The following is a 17357-nucleotide window of genomic DNA, read 5'->3' as shown; positions in this document are numbered from 1 at the left end:
GGGAGAGGGACATGGAGTCCAAGAGGGGATGTATGTTCGAGCAGCCAGGGAACCCACTATGCCCGGTGGCATCACTGGAGAAATATCTATTGAAATGCCCGGAGAATGCCCTTACATTTTATCTCCACCCACTTCTACCCAAGATCTGCACTGCAGCGGGAACAGCTACATACACAAATCACAGCATCAGGACCACGACAGTCCAGAAACTAGCCAATTCTGGTTTGTAAGCAAGGGAGAATATGTCAGTGAGTGGGCATTGTTTGCGAAAGTTCGCTCCATAGCTTCTGGCGTCCGTCACTGACAGACAGAAAACGCTGGAGCAACATCCTGGCTGAAAACAAAGACAACACTGCAGCACCATCAACACCTAAAAGGATGAAGCAAGGCAGCAGAAGTAGTAGCACAGACTCCAACAGATATTTCAACCAATGCACAATCCAGGGGAATGTACAGATAAATGTGACATACAATAAGTCGCTATAGCTATGTCAGCTGTGATGGATAACAAAGAGAGTGTATGGATTGATTTATCAATATCAGCTCAAATGAATGTCATGGATTGTCTTGACAAGAGAGCACATTTTCTCTGCCAGGCAAAGTCACGCATCATAAGCTCATTGTTATGGATATATTGAAATAAATCTAACTAGAAAACAGCTTAAACAAGTGCAAATGCAGCTATTTTGCTGATATTCTGGCTGCACTTTTTGACGTGAATGTAAATTAGATGTAGTTGGCTAGCTAGCAAGGAAGGGATAAGAAAGTTGCCAGTCAGTATGGCAATGGAACATTTAGACCGAACGACTGGGTCGCGTTTATAGATGCAGGACAAAAAGACTGAACGACTGGGTCGCGTCCAAAGATAAAGAACAAAAAGAACAAAAGATTGGATTTGGTCGTGTCTCCAGCAACCCTAGATTTGTGTTGGGACTATATCATGTGGAAGGATGAAATAGTATTTTTTTTTTAAATTAAAATATGTTGATCATTATTTTATTATGTTGGTAACCCATTGTATAAAAGTGATAATGATCGAGAAGCCGGTGTTTGTTGGATATATTGGCACATTATTATCCCTCCCTGTCACGTTCTGACCTCTATTTCCTTTGTGTTGTATTTATTTAGTATGGTCAGGGCGTGAGTTGGGTGGGCAGTCTATGTTTGTTTTTCTATGTTGTGGGGCAGTTCTATGTTTTCGGCCTAGTATGGTTCTCAATCAGAGGCAGGTGTCATTAGTTGTCTCTGATTGAGAATCATACTTAGGTAGCCTGGGTTTCACTGTGTGTTTGTGGGTGATTGTTCCTGTCTTTGTGTAGTGTTCACCAGATAGGCTGTATTAGGTTTCACGTTCCGTTTGTTGTTTTCGTATTCATTTAGTTATTTCATGTATCGTCATTCATTCATTAAAGAACATGAGTAACCACCACGCTGCATTTCGGTCCTCTCTTTCAACAAACGAAGAACGCCGTTACAGAATCACCCACCACACTCGGACCGAGCAGCGTGTTAACAGGCAGCAGCGAAAGGAGGACGTTATGGACAGCAATGGCATGGAGTATACTACTTGGGAGGAGATCGACAGGTGGGCGGCCGACCCAGGGAGAGTGCCGGAGCCCGCCTGGGATTCGATGGAGCAGTGCGCGGCAGGTTATCAGAGAATGGAGTTGGCGAAGCAGGCACGGCGGCGCGGAAGGAAGCCCGAGAGGCAGCCCCAAAAATTTCTTGGGGGGGGGGCTAACAGGGAGTATGGCTACGCCAGGTAGGAGACCTGGGCAGACTCCCTGTGCTTACCGGGGGGCTAGAGAGACCGGACAGGCACCGTGTTATGCAGTGGTGCGCACGGTGTCTCCAGTGCGGGTGCATAGCCCGGTGCGGTATATTCCAGCTCCGCGTGTCGGCCGGGCTAGATTGAGCGTCGAGCCTAATGCCATGAAGCCGGCTCTACGCAGCTGGTCCCCAGTGCGTCTCCTTGGGCCGGCTTACATGGCACCAGCCTTGCGCTCGGTGTCTCCGGTTCGCCTGCATAGCCCAGTGCTGGCTATTCCACCACGCCGCACTGGCAGGGCGACCGTGAGCATTCAACCAGGTAAGGTTGGGCAGGCTCGGTGCTCAAGAGCTCCAGTGCGCCTGCACGGTCCGGTCTATCCGTCACCACCTCCACGCACCAGCCCTCCGGTGGCAGCTCCCCGTACCAGGCTGTCTCTCCGGCCCACCCTTGCAGGGGCTCTCTCCTCTCCAGCGCTACCAGAGCCTTCCTCTTCTCCAGTGCTGCCGGAGTCTCCCGTCTGTTCGGCGCTAGGAGAGCTACTCAGCCCAGCGTTGCCGGAGCTTCCCGTCTGCCCAGCGCCGCCAGCGCCGCCCGTCTGCCCAACGCCGCCAGCGCCGCCCGTCTGCCCAGCGCCGCCAGTGCCGCCCGTCTGCCCAGCGCCGCCAGTGCCGCCCGTCTGCCCAGCGCCGCCAGTGCCGCCCGTCTGCCCAGCGCCGCCAGTGCCGCCCGTCTGCCCAGCGCCGCCCGTCTGCCAGGAGCCGCCAGTGCCGCCCGTCAGCCAGGGGCCGCCAGTGCCGCCAGTCAGCCAGGGGCCGCCAGTGCCGCCAGTCAGCCAGGGGCCGCCAGTGCCGCCAGTCAGCCAGGGGCCGCCAGTGCCGCCAGTCAACCAGGGGCCGCCAGTGCCGCCAGTCAGCCCAGCGCCAGCGCTGCCAGTCAACCAGGGGCCGCCAGTGCCGCCAGTCAGCCAGGGGCCGCCAGTCAGCCAGGGGCCGCCAGTGCCGCCAGTCAGCCAGGGGCCGCTAGAGCCCCTCCGCCCGGAGCAGCTGCCCCTCTGTCCCGAGCAGCTGTCCCTCTGTCCCGAGCAGCTGTCCCTCTGTCCCGAGCAGCTGTCCCTCTGTCCCGAGAAGCTGCCCCTCTGTCCGAAGCAGCCCCTCTGTCCAGTGGGGTCATTGAGAGGGGTGGGCATGGTGAGTAAGCCACGGAGGCGGACAATAAGGCGGACTAAGACAATGGCGAAGTGGGGTCCGCGTCCCGCGCCAGAGCCGCCACCGCGGACAGACGCCCACCCAGACCCTCCCCTATAGGTCAAGGTTTTGCGGCCGGAGTCCGCACCTTTGGGGGGGGGGTACTGTCACGTTCTGACCTCTATTTCCTTTGTGTTGTATTTATTTAGTATGGTCAGGGCGTGAGTTGGGTGGGCAGTCTATGTTTGTTTTTCTATGTTGTGGGGCAGTTCTATGTTTTCGGCCTAGTATGGTTCTCAATCAGAGGCAGGTGTCATTAGTTGTCTCTGATTGAGAATCATACTTAGGTAGCCTGGGTTTCACTGTGTGTTTGTGGGTGATTGTTCCTGTCTTTGTGTAGTGTTCACCAGATAGGCTGTATTAGGTTTCACGTTCCGTTTGTTGTTTTCGTATTCATTTAGTTATTTCATGTATCGTCATTCATTCATTAAAGAACATGAGTAACCACCACGCTGCATTTCGGTCCTCTCTTTCAACAAACGAAGAACGCCGTTACACTCCCTCATTGTCCTGCTGGTGTCTTTGGCAACGTGTTGTCACTGCTGAACACCTGATTGTCCATTATTATCAAGGTGCCGGTCAGTGTAATTAAGGGAGTCCGATTGCTAATTAAAATGTAGCCTGCAGTCAAATGCATTGCAAATTACCCTGCTGCTGGGCTGGTAGGGAAGAGAGAAAAGTAATCACAGTGGAACGAGAGATGAAGAGAAAAAGAGACTGGTGGTTGGCAATGAAATGTTTATCTTTCTGCTTTTCCCTCTCTCTTCACCCCCTCCATTATGGTGGAACTGGAGAAAATGGAGAGATGGAGAGGAAGAGAAAGAGAACAAGTGGTAGTACAGTGGTTCTCTCTGTAAAAGTTGTGTCATACTGCAACACACCTTGAGGGCTGCAGCAGAATTCTATAAGACGTTATTTAATTGTCAGCCATTGTTGCTATTAATGCTACTTAGTGCTAGTTTGACCACCAGAGGCCATCTTTGAGAAACGTTTTACTTTTTGTAGTGTTGGCTGTACTAGAGCAGTGGTTTCCAAAAAAGTCCTGTACCCCTTCAAATATTCAACCTCCAGCTACATACCCACTCTAGCGCCAGGTCAGCGCACTCTCAAATGTTGTTTTTTGCCATCATCGTAAGTCTACCACACACACACGTATTAAACATGAGAATGAGTGAGGTTTTGTCACAACTCGGCTCGTGGGAAGTGACAAAGCGCTCTTACAGGACCAGGGGACAAATAACAACATAATAATAATCAATAATTTTGCTCTTTATTTAGCCATCTTACATATAACACCTTATGTGTTAATAAAAACATATTGAATAACTCACCACAGGTTAATGAGAAGGGTGTGCTTGAAAGGATGCACATAAATCTGCAATGTTGTGTTGTATTGGAGAGAGTCTCAGTCTTAAATAATTTTCCACATATTGTCTGTGTCTGTATTTAGTTTTCATGCTAGTGAGGGCCGAGAATCCACTCTCACATACACTACCGTTCAAAAGGTTTGGGCAACTTAGAAATGTCCTTGATTTAGAAAGAAAAGCACATTCTTTTGTCCATTAAATTAACATCAGATTGATCAGAAATACAGTGTTGTAGTGAGGTGCGTACTGGCGGCAGAGAAGTCAGGCGCAGGAGAGCGAAAACTGATTGACAACGGTGTCGTTTTAATATCCATAAACCACCGTCAACAGAACAATACATAAATGGGTCAAACAAAACCTGGTAAATACCAGCATACCGTGCATAAGCACTACAAGAAACAATTACCGACAAGGACATGAGGGGGAACAGTCATACACAACATGTAATTGATGGAATTGCAACCAGGTGTGATGGAAGACAAGACAAAATCAATAGAAAATGAAAAGTGGGTCAACAGTGGCTAGAAGGTCGGTGACTTCGACCGCCGAACGCCATCCGAACAAGGAGAGGGACCAACTTCATCAGAAGTCGTGACAAGTGTAGACATTGTTAAGCTTGTAAATGACTATTGTAGCTGAAACGGCAGATTTTTAATAGAATATCTACAGTACATACAGAGGCCCATTATCAGCAACCATCACTCCTGTGTTCCAATGGCACGTTTTGTTAGCTAATCCAAGTTTATAATTTTAAAAGGCTAATTTATCATTAGAAAACCCTTTTGCAATTATGTTAGCATAGCTGAAAACGGTTGTGCTGATTAAAGATGCAATACAACTGGCCTTCTTTAGACTAGTTGAGTATCTGGATCATCTGCATTTGTGGGTTCGATTACAGGCTCAAAATGTCCAGAAACAAAAACCTTTCTTCTGAAACTCGTCAGTCTATTTTTGTTCTTAGAAATATTCCATGCAAGAAATTACCAAGAAACTTAAGATCTCCTACAACGCTGTGGACTACTCCTTTCACAGAACAGCGCAAACTGGCCCTAACCGGAATAGAAAGAATGGGAGGTCTGGTGCACAACTGAGCAAGAGGACAAGTGCATTAGAGGGTCTAGTTTGAGAAACAGACACCTCGCAAGTCCTCAACTGACAGCTTCATTAAATAGTACCCACAAAACATCAGTCTCAACGTCAACAGTGAAGAGGCGACTCTGGGATGCTGGCCTTCTAGGCAGAATTCCTCTTATCCAGTGTCTGTGTTTTTTGCCCATCTTAATATTTTATTTTTATTGGCCAGTCTGAGATACGTCTTTTTCTTTGCAACTCTGCTTAGAAGGCCAGCAACACGGAGTCGCCGCTTCACTGTTGACGCTGTGACTGATGTTTTGCGTGAGCAACTGCTTTGCCACTCCACTCTATCTCCCTGTCATGTCTTTTGCACCATCAGTACAGATACCAAAACATCTTGACCACCAAAATTCATTTGATGTCGCAAAGCTGTCCAGTACTTTAAAAATATCCTCTCATGTTGTCCTGGTTTCCAGAAGAGGGTGTCTTCCTTATTTGACCCCCCCCCCCCCCCATAAATGTAACGGACATATACCAGAAGCCGTGTCAGGCCCGCCACGTCTGTTGACTCATCCAGCTATAACGCATATAATTCACTGGCCTGTGTGTGAAGTAGTAAATGTTTCAAATTGTTTCTCAGCCATGTTTTGAAACAATTACTGCTTCTCATACAAACCAGTGAATTATATGTGTTACAGCCATGTCACTGATGCTATGTGAAACAGTGTTGTTTGATGAAGGAATGTCTGTATAGTCTTGGGGGCCTTCTCCCCCAGCATTGTCCCAGCCATATCCATGGCAGCAGGAAGAATTAAGTCCTCCACGATAGTATGGGGCTTGCCTGTCCTAGCCACTCTAATTGTAGGCTAACCAATACCCAAATGGAGATTCAGTGAAAATAAGATAAAAGACCAGTCCCCATGCTTATCTCAAATCAGCGCAAAACTGTATAGTTGACCACACACGGGGGCTATTGCTTCAAATCCTATTATAACAATTGGATGATGGCGGGCCAGAACATAATACGTATATAATATTAGCACAATTAATTGGCCTACACTACAAATGTAACATGTTTAACACATATGATTAGTTCATAATACATTCTAAGCATAGAACTTTCAGTGGCCTTCTCGCCCCATATAGGGGCCCGATGCAGAAACATTGAATCGTTAACTGCAAGCTGAACACACAGCTTTTTTATGGACAAATTCTGTTACTTGAACGGGTTCAATCTGCAGTTACAAGGAACATGGAAACAGTCGTGGACAAGGTGGAGGAATTTGAGGCCTTCACTAGGAAGCTTGAGTTGTTCTATTTGGACTGTCACGCCCTGGTCTTAGTTATCTTTGTTTTCTTTATTATTTTGGTTAGGTCAGGGTGTGACATGGGGGATTTATGTGTTTTTTCTGGTCTAGGAGTTTTGTATGTTTATGGGGCTGGCCCCTTTCTAGGTAGTTTTGTATGTCTATGGTTGCCTAGATTGGTTCTCAATTAGAGGCAGCTGTCTGTCATTGTCTCTGATTGGGAACCATATTTAGGCAGCCATGTTCTTTGGTATTTGGTACTTCTGTCTTTGTGTCATTGCACCAGATAGGACTGTTTCACATTTGTTGTTTTGTATTTTGTAGTGTTCTTGGTTATCGTCTATATTAAACATGTTGAACACTAACCACGCTGCATTTTCGTCCTCCTCTCCTTCAACGGAAGAAAACCGGTACAGAACCACCCACCAAAACAGGACCAAGCAGCATTGTGACAGGCAGCGGCAGGAGGAGCAGTGCAATCAGGACTATTGGACTTGGGAGGAGATCCTAGACGGGAAAGGACCCTGGGCACAGCCAGGAGAATATCGCCGCCCCAAAGAAGAGCTGGAGGCAGCGAAGGCGGAGAGGCGCTGGTATGAGGAGGCAGCACGGCGGAGCGGATGGAAGCCCGAGAGTCAGACCCAAAAATTTGCCACCTACATGCACCAGCCCTCCGGTGGCAGCCCCCCGCACCAGGCTTCCTGTGCGTGTCCAGAGCCCAGTACTCCCAGTTCTTCCTCCCAGCACTCGCCCTGAGGTGCGTGTCCTTGGCCCAGTGCCGGCAGTTTCCCGCCTGTCCAGAGCTGCCAGAGTCTCCCGCCTGTCCAGAGCTGCCAGAGTCTCCCGCCTGTCCAGAGCTGCCAGAGTCTCCCGCCTGTCCAGAGCTGCCAGAGTCTCCCGCCTGTCCAGAGCTGCCCGAATCCGCCAGAGCCGCCATTCAGCCAGGATCCTCTAGAGCAGCCATTCAGCCTACGATGTGGCCCAGAAGTTAATTGACAGCATGTCAGGGCAGATTGCACAGGTCTTGAAAAAGAAGGATCAACACTGCAAATATTCACTCTTTGCATCAACTTCATGTAATTGTCAATAAAAGCCTTAGACACTTATGAAATGCTTGTAATTATACTTCAGTATTCCATAGTAACATCTGACAAAAATATCTAAAGACACTGAAGCAGCAGACTTTGTGAAAACGTTTGGCCACGACTGTATGTACATAGGGAGGAAGTGAAGAGAAGGAGAAAGACAAACAAAATTCTCATTTCCAACACCACCACTCGTTCTTTCCTCGCCTCTTTATCGCTCCATTCCTCTGTCGTTCCACGATGATGGATAAAGTGCTCAAATTAAAGACAGATACACATGGAGGGAGTGAAGAGAGGGAGAGCATCCAAGAAAGACTACTACAGTGGTTGCTCAACTAAAAGTTTTGAGATTTATGCTGCGGGACATATTATTATTTTGTGGTTTAGTACAGTGCTCTGTCACTGATTCACTGCTCCAGACCAGTGCAAGGGGGAGTTAGAACACTGATTATGCTTACTGGAAAATACAATACAAGAGGCAAGTGGAAGGGAGAAAACACAGCATTCAGAGGTCAAGACAGAGCTTGATAAATCAATGAGATTTTTATTTTCACTGAATCCCCATTTGTGTTTTGGTTAGACTACAATTACGGTGTGGAAATGTTAGGATTATTTTGCTCTTACTGTATCTGGTACTGTAGCCTACTCCCGGCCGGTCACGTTGAACAGAGCCATTATGGGCTATTAGCAGGACAATAGATACTTTGTGCAAGGAAATTGATCAGCATTAAAAACATTGTAGATGGGGCCTCCCAAGTGGAGTAGTGGTCCAGTGCATCAGAGTGCAAACTGCATTACTACAGATGCTGGTTCAAAACCCGTGCCGGCTGCGACCCATCAGGCGACGGCAGGCTATTGGTTTCTCTCCCTCTAAAAACAGAAATAAATTAACAAACTGACTTTATTTGCGAATTGGTAAGAATATCTCACCCCATGTTCAAGAATGGCCTTTTTTCCCTCACTTTTGGTTATTTGAAAACATCTCCAAAATATAGTTGTTTTTTAACCAGTTGGATTTAGGGGGAGCTATTTTAATTTTTGGATGAAAAACGTTCCCGTTTTAACCTCTAGCGATGAGCAATCCCGTATCCGGGAGCGTAATCATAGCCTCAAGTGCATTACCATAACGCAACGTTTCCTATTCATGAAAATCGCAAATGAAATGAAATAAATATATTCAAACACAAGCTTAGCCTTTTGTTAATTAACCTCTTAGAGCTCTAGGGGCGCTATTTCATTTTTGGATAAAAAACGTTCCCGTTTTAAGCGCGATATTTTGTCACGAAAAGATGCTCGACTATGCATATTCTTGACAGTTTTGGAAAGAAAACACTCTGAAGTTTCAGAATCTGCAAAGATTTTGTCTGTAAGTGCCCCAGAACTCATTCTACAGGCGAAACCAAGATGATGCATCACCCAGGAATTAGCAGAATTTCTGAAGCTCTGTTTTCCATTCTCTCCTTATATGGCTGTGATTGCGCAACGAATGAGCCTACACTTTCTGTCGTTCGCCCAAGGTCTTAGCAGCATTGTGACGTATTTGTAGGCATATCATTGGAAGATTGGCCATAAGAGACTACATTTTCCAGAGGTCCGCCCGGTGTCCTTTGTCTAAATTTGTGCGTAATCTTCAGGTGCGGGCATTTTCTCCTGGGATTCAGGAGAGAAAGCATTTTTCCAAGAACGATGTATCAATGAAGAGATATGTGAAAAACACCTTGAGGATTGATTCTAAACAACGTTTGCCATGTTTTCAGTCGATATTATGGAGTTAATTTGGAAAAAAGTTTGCGTTTTGAGGACTGAATTTATGGATTTTTTTTGGTAGCCAAATGTGATGTATAAAACGGAGGTATTTCTAATACACAAGGAATCTTTTTGGAAAAACTGAGCATCTGCTATCTAACTGAGAGTATCCTCATTGAAAACATCAGAAGTTCTTCAAAGGTAAATGATTTTATTTGAAGGCTTTTATGTTTTTGTTAATGTTGCGTGCTGGATGCTGGATGCTAACGCTAAATGCTAACGCGAAATGCTAACTCTAGCTAGCTACTTTTACACAAATTATTGTTTTCCTATGGTTGAGAAGCATATTTTGAAAATCTGAGATGACAGTGTTGTTTACAAAAGGCTAAGCTTGAGAGATGGCATATTTATTTCATTTCATTTGCGATTTTCATAAATAGTTAACGTTGTGTTATGCTAATGAGCTTGCTGATAGATTTACACAATCCTGGATACAGGGGTTTTTTCATAGCTAAACGTGACGCAGAAAACGGAGCGATTTGTCCTAAACAAATAATCTTTCAGGAAAAACTGAACATTTGCTATCTGAGAGTCTCCTCATTGAAAACATCTGAAGTTCTTCAAAGGTAAATTATTTTTTTGAATGCTTTTCTGTTTTTTTGTGTAAATGTTGCCAGCTGAATGCTAATGCTAAATGCTACGTTAGCCATCAATACTGTTACACAAATGCTTGTTTTGCAATGGTTGAGAAGCATATTTTGAAAATCTGAGATGACAGTGTTGTTAACAAAAGGCTAAGCTTGAGAGCTAGCATATTTATTTCATTTCATTTGCGATTTTCATGAATAGTTAACGTTGCGTTATGGTAATGAACTTGAGTCTGTATTCACGAACCCGGATCCGGGATGGGGAGATCAGAAAGGTTAACAACACTGTCATCTCAGATTTTCAAAATATGCGTTACAGCCAACGCTAGACAAGCATTTGTGTAAGTTTAGCATGGCATAGTGCTATGCTAGGCTGTGCTGGCAGCAGGCAACATTTTCACAAAAATAAGAAAAGCAACCAAATTAAATCATTTACCTTTGAAGAACTTCAGATGCTTTCACTCAGGAGACTCCAAGTTAGATAGCAAATGTTCCTTTTTTCCCAAAATAATATTTTTGTAGGCGAAAAACGTAATGTTTGTTCATCCTGCTTGGCTGAGAAATCGACAGAAAAATACTTCAACTATAATGCATTAGCATAACGCAACTTTTTCTATTCATGAAAATCGCAAATGAAATGAAATAAATATATTGAAACACAAGCTTAGCCTTTTGTTAGCAACACTGTTGAATGAAAAAAGTTATGTTTTAAACAAGATATTTGTCACGAAAAGATGCTCGACTATGCATATAATTGACAGCATTGGAAAGAAGACACTCTGACGTTTCCAAAACTGCAAAGATATTGTCTGTGAGTGCCACATAATTGATGTTACAGGCGAAACCCAGATGAAAATCCAACCAGGAAGTGCCGCATTTTTTGAATCCGCCTCATGCCAATGACTCCTTATATGGCTGTGAATGAGCTACGAATGAGCTTACGTTTTCCACGTTTTCCCCAAGGTGTCTACAGCATTGTGACGTATTTTTAGGCATTTCCCTTGAAGAATGGCTGTAAGGGACCATATATAGCATGTGGTCACATGGTGTCTCCCGCAGAAAACCTTGCATTAAATACTGAGGTAGCCATTTTTCCAATCGTTTCTTATGAGAAACCAACTGGCTCGACGGATATATTATCGAATATATTTGTTAAAAACACCTTGAGGATGGATCCTAAACAACGTTTGCCGTGTTTCTGTCAATATTATATAGCTAATTTTGAAGAAAGTTTGGCGTTATAGTTGTAGCATTTTTCGGTCGATTTCTCAGCCAAGCATGGTGAAGAAACGGGAGCTTTTTCGCCTACAAAAATAATATTTTTGGAAAAAAGGAACATTTGCTATCTACAGTGCCTTGCGAAAGTATTCGGCCCCCTTGAACTTTGCGACCTTTTGACACATTTCAGGCTTCAAACATAAAGATATAAAACTATATTTACTTTCAGTGCAGCAAACTCTCTCCAGAAGTTCAGTGAGGATCTCTGAATGATCCAATGTTGACCTAAATGACTAATGATGATAAATACAATCCACCTGTGTGTAATCAAGTCTCTGTATAAATGCACCTGCACTGTGATAGTCTCAGAGGTCCGTTAAAAGCGCAGAGAGCATCATGAAGAACAAGGAACACACCAGGCAGGTCCGAGATACTGTTGTGAAGAAGTTTAAAGCCGGATTTGGATACAAAAATATTTCCTAAGCTTTAAACATCCAAAGTAGCACTGTGCAAGCGATAATATTGAAATGGAAGGAGTATCAGACCACTGCAAATCTACCAAGACCTGGCCGTCCCTCTAAACTTTCAGCTCATACAAGGAGAAGACTGATCAGAGATGCAGCAAAGAGGCCCATGATCACTCTGGATGAACTGCAGAGATCTACAGCTGAGGTGGGAGACTCTGTCCATAGGACAACAATCAGTCGTATATTGCACAAATCTGGCCTTTATGGAAGAGTGGCAAGATGAAAGCCATTTCTTAAAGATATCCATAAAAAGTGTCGTTTAAAGTTTGCCACAAGCCACCTGGGAGACACACCAAACATGTGGAAGAAGGTGCTCTGGTCAGATGAAACCAAAATTGAACTTTTTGGCAACAATGCAAAACGTTATGTTTGGCGTAAAAGGAAACACAGCTCATCACCCTGAACACACCATACCCACTGTCAAACATGGTGGTGGCAGCATCATGGTTTGGGCCTGCTTTTCTTCAGCAGGGACAGGGAAGATGGTTAAAATTGATGGGAAGATGGATGGAGCCAAATACAGGACCATTCTGGAAGAAAACCTGATGGAGTCTGCAAAAGACCTGAGACTGGGATGGAGATTTGTCTTCCAACAAGACAATGATCCAAAACATAAAGCAAAATCTACAATGGAATGGTTCAAAACTAAACATATCCAGGTGTTAGAATGGCCGAGTCAAAGTCCAGACCTGAATCCAATCGAGAATCTGTGGAAAGAACTGAAAACTGCTGTTCACAAATGCTCTCCATCCAACCTCACTGAGCTCGAGCTGTTTTGCAAGGAGGAATGGGAAAAAATTTCAGTCTCTCGATGTGCAAAACTGATAGAGACATACCCCAAGCGACTTACAGCTGTAATCGCAGCAAAAGGTGGCGCTACAAAGTACACTACAAAGTACGCTACAAAGTATTAACTTAAGGGGGCTGAATAATTTTGCACGCCCAATTTTTCAGTTTTTGATTTGTTAAAAAAGTTTGAAATATCCAATAAATGTCGTTCCACTTGATGATTGTGTCCCACTTGTTGTTGATTCTTCACAAAAAAATACAGTTTTATATCTTTATGTTTGAAGCCTGAAATGTGGCAAAAGGTCGCAAAGTTCAAGGTGGCCGAATACTTTCGCAAGGCACTGTAACTGGGAGTCTCCTGAGTGAAAGCATCCAAAGTTCTTCAAAGGTAAAGATTTAATTTGTTTGCTTTTTTTATTTTCGTGAAAATGTTGCCTGCTGCCAGCAGAGCCTAGCATAGCATTATGCCATGATAAACTTACACAAATGCATATTTTGAAAATCTGAGATGACAGTGTTGTTAACAAAAGGCTAAGCTTGTGTTTGAATATATTTATTTCATTTCATTTGCGATTTTCATAAATAGGAAAAGTTTCTAGGGGTATTTATGTCCGTTGCGTTATGCTAATGCATTTGAGGCTATGATTACGCTCCCGGATACGGGTTTGCTCGTCGCAACTTTAAACAAGCCATAGAAAGTTGGTTGTAATTTCAGTTAAGTCCATCAGAAAAGACAGAACAAAAAATACAACAAATATTGTGGTTAAACTCAAATATACTATATATTGATATTTCATATATTGATTAAAAAAAATACCTTATCAATTGGAACCTTTAACAAGTGGAAAGGGGGGAAAGTATTATTATTATTAACCCTGTTTTTCACAAGCGTAGCAGGCTATGAATTCTGCAAAGTTTCTGGGATGGGCTATCAGCAGGACATTATATATTGGTCATATTGGTCATGGCTCCCGAGTGGTGCAGTGGTCTAAGGCACTGCATCACAGTGCAAGATGCATCACTATAGTCCCTGGATCGGATCTAGGCTGTATCTCATCCGACGGTGATTGAAAGTCCCATAGGGTGGTGCACAATTGGCCCAGCGTCATCTGGGGGTAGGCTGTCATTGTCAACAATAATTTGTTCTTAATTAACTGACTTGCCAAGTTAAATAAAGGTTAAATCATATTTGGGGATGCAATTTTGTAATGTGTTTTGTTTGGTAAATTATTTTGTAAATATTAACTCACATTTGTGGTGCCACTAAATAGACAATGAAAAAATACACTTATTTTTTTGTTTCTACTTCATCAGAACAAGCTGTAACTGGACTGTAGCATATTACTAACTAAACCTGTTTTTATAAAGGTTTAGTAAGTTAGTAAGTTTAGTAAGTTTAGTAAGAGAAATGAAAATGACCTGGATGCCATGTACTGTATCATAGTCTCTAAAAGGAAAAATATTACCACAGTCCCTTGCGCATGTCATTTTCCTTTCATAATGCATCCTTATTTACAAAGCGATTATTATTATTATTGGATATTCTCACAGCGCACATTTGCAAATCCCAAACTCTAAAAGTAATTGGAAAGGTAGATACAAATGATTTGTGACATTGTGGTTACAATAAAGAATGTAAACAAGTTGTAAACAAGATGCTGTGTTTTTATTTACAGTAATGATGGACAGCTGGATGCAATTTGAAAACAGGTTTTCACAAGTGTCCTGCAGCACTGTAGCAGCTGTAGCCCATCATGCGAACAATGTTTCCTATTGTAAGGACTTTAGACTCTTCATAGCCCAGCTACTGTATGTGTGAAAATCCCCTAATTTGCATGCTTAAGTGTTACATTTCTAACTCAAGACCTCATGCAACAAATAATATAACAAATCAAATAATACAACAAATATTGTGGTTAAACTTAAATATACTAATTGGTTTAAAAAACTTTATCAAAAACTTTATCAATCACGTACAAACACAATGATATCCTTGGGCATGCTGTAGTCTTCAAATAAGGTGGATATATTGTCCCTCAGCAGCTTGATGAAATCTTCCATCACCTCTGTGACAATGCTGCGGCCTGGTCCCTCTGCCTGTTGTTTCTTCAGTATGCTGAAGTGCAGTAGCCTTCCAGATGACAAGTCCATGTAACGGTTTTCTTCCGTTGAAGGAGAGGAGGACCAAAATGCAGCGTGGTTAGTGTTCAACATGTTTAATATAGACGATAACCGAGAACACTACAAAATACAAAACAACAAATGTGAAAACCGAAACAGTCCTATCTGGTGCAATGACACAAAGACAGAAGACAATCACCCACAAAATACCCAAAGAACATGGCTGCCTAAATATGGTTCCCAATCAGAGACAACGACAGACAGCTGCCTCTAATTGAGAACCAATCTAGGCAGCCATAGACATACAAAACTACCTAGGAAGGGGCCAGCCCCATAAACATACAAAAACACATAAATCCCCCATGTCACACCCTGACCTAACCAAAATAACAAAGAAAACAAAGATAACTAAGGCCAGGGCGTGACAGTACCCCCCCCCCCCCCCCCCAAAGGTGCGGACTCCCGGCCACACACCTAAATCCATAAGGGATGGTCTGGGTGGGTGTCTGTCCACGGTGGCGGCTCTGGCGCGGGACGTGGACCCCACTCCACCAGAGTCTTTGTCCGCTTTAGTCTCTTCCTAGGAACGGCCACCGACCTAGGATTGGCAACCCTACTAAAGGGCCCCACTCCACTAAACAAACTCCTCCAGACTGAGGGGCAGCTCCGGACTGAGGGGTAGCTCAGGACTGAGGGGTAGCCCAGGACTGAGGGGTAGCCCAGGACTGAGGGGAAGGCCAGGACTGAGGGGTAGCTCAGGACTGAGAGGTAGCTCAGGACTGAGAGATAGCTCAGGCTGGTTGATGGCTCTGGCAGCTCCTGGCTGACTTAGATATTTTTGTCAGATGTTACTATGGAATAATGAAGTATAATTACAAGCATTTCATAAGTGTCAAAGGCATTTATTGACAATTACATGAAGTTGTTGCAAAGAGTGAATATTTGCAGTGTTGATCCTTCTTTTTCAAGACCTGTGCAATCTGCCCTGGCATGCTGTCAATTAACTTCTGGGCCACATCCTGACTGGTGGCAGGCCATTCTTGCATAATCAATGCTTGGAGTTGTCAGAATTTGTGGGGTCTTGAGGATTGACCACAAGTTCCCATTGGGATTAAGGTCTGGGGAGCTTCCTGGCCATGGACCCAAAATATAGATGTTTTGTTCCCTGGGCCACTTAGTTATCACTTTTTCCTTATGGCAAGGTGCTCCATCATGCTAGAAAAGGCATTGTTCATCACCAAACTGTTCCTGGATGGTTGGGAGAAGTTGCTCTCGGAGGATGTGTTGGTACCATTCTTTATTCATGGCTGTATTCTTAGGCAAATTGTGAGTGAGCCCACTCCCTTGGCTGAGAAGCAACTCCACACATGAATGGTCTCAGGATGCTTTACTGTTGGCATGACACAGGACTGATGGTAGCACTCACCTTGTCTTCTCCAGTCAAGCTTTTTTCCGGATGCCCTAAACAATCGAACCAACCGGAAATGTTTTTTCTTTGAGAGACCATCCTCTTAGGGCATACTGGAAATAGCTCCCTGGATGCAATTCCTATGGCTTCCACAGGGTGGCAGAAGTCTATGTTCAAGGTTTCAGGCTTGTAACTACCAAAACTAGTAAGAAATATCAGTTTTTGTACAGAGACAAAGTCTTGGAAATGTGTGTTTGTGCGCGCCATGAAGACAAGATGCACCTGCTAAAATTGGTTCCCTATTGAACATACTTATTTCCGTAAGAAATATTATAGTGTGATTACATGTTAGGGTATCTGAGGAGTGAGTAGAAACATATTTTGACTTGTTGAAACAAAGTTTAGGGGTAGATTTTCGGATTCCTTTCTCTGCATGTTGAACGAGTGGATTACTCAAATCGATGGCGCCAACTAAACTGACTTTTTGGGATATAAAGAAGGATATCTAACAAAACGACACTACATGTTATAGCTGGGACCTTTTGGATGACAAATCATAGGAAGATTTTCAAAAAGTAAGTGAATATTTAATCGTTATTTGTGAATTTATGAAACCTGTGCAGGTGGAAATATATTTTGAAGTGGGGCGCCGTCTTCAAACAATCGCATGACATGTTTTTGTTGTAATAGCTACTGTAAATCGGACAGTGCAGTTAGATTAACAGGAATGTAAGCCTTCAACCGATAATAGACACTTATATGTACCTAAATGTTTAATATCTATCATTGTTATGATTATTTATTTGAATTGCACGCCCTCCAGTTTCACTGGAAGTTGTCCTGCTAGCGGGATGCCTCGGCTTAATTAACCAATGTACGGCTCAGAGATGTCTATCTACCTAGTCCTTTAATAATTCAAGACCAGCAAAACCTTTGTTATTTGTTAACCTATTGACCAATTATTTATTTTTTTTTCTATTTTTTTTTACCTTTATTTAACTAGGCAAGTCAGTTAAGAACAAATTCTTATTTTCAATGACGGCCTAGGAACAG

At 43.7% G+C, this 17357-nt stretch overlaps 1 protein-coding gene and 1 long non-coding RNA gene across 2 annotated transcripts in view; both read left to right on the top strand.

The window, feature by feature from the left end:
• The window catches only part of LOC110492868 (cadherin-23), a 582104-nt gene that overhangs the window by 369963 nt on the left and 194784 nt on the right, over positions 1–17357 (top strand). The window lies entirely within an intron of this gene.
• LOC149976642 (uncharacterized) lies at positions 9065–12332 on the top strand. Its single transcript, XR_016487044.1, has 3 exons — positions 9065–9795; positions 10159–10220; positions 12049–12332. It is a non-coding gene; the product is annotated as an uncharacterized LOC149976642 (long non-coding RNA).

Source organism: Oncorhynchus mykiss, chromosome 16, assembly GCF_057628025.1.
Source record: "Oncorhynchus mykiss isolate SJ-2025 chromosome 16, ASM5762802v1, whole genome shotgun sequence".
NCBI lineage: Eukaryota > Metazoa > Chordata > Actinopteri > Salmoniformes > Salmonidae > Oncorhynchus > Oncorhynchus mykiss.
Note: the sequence above shows the minus strand (reverse complement) of the source record. Positions and strands in the feature narration are given on the sequence as shown.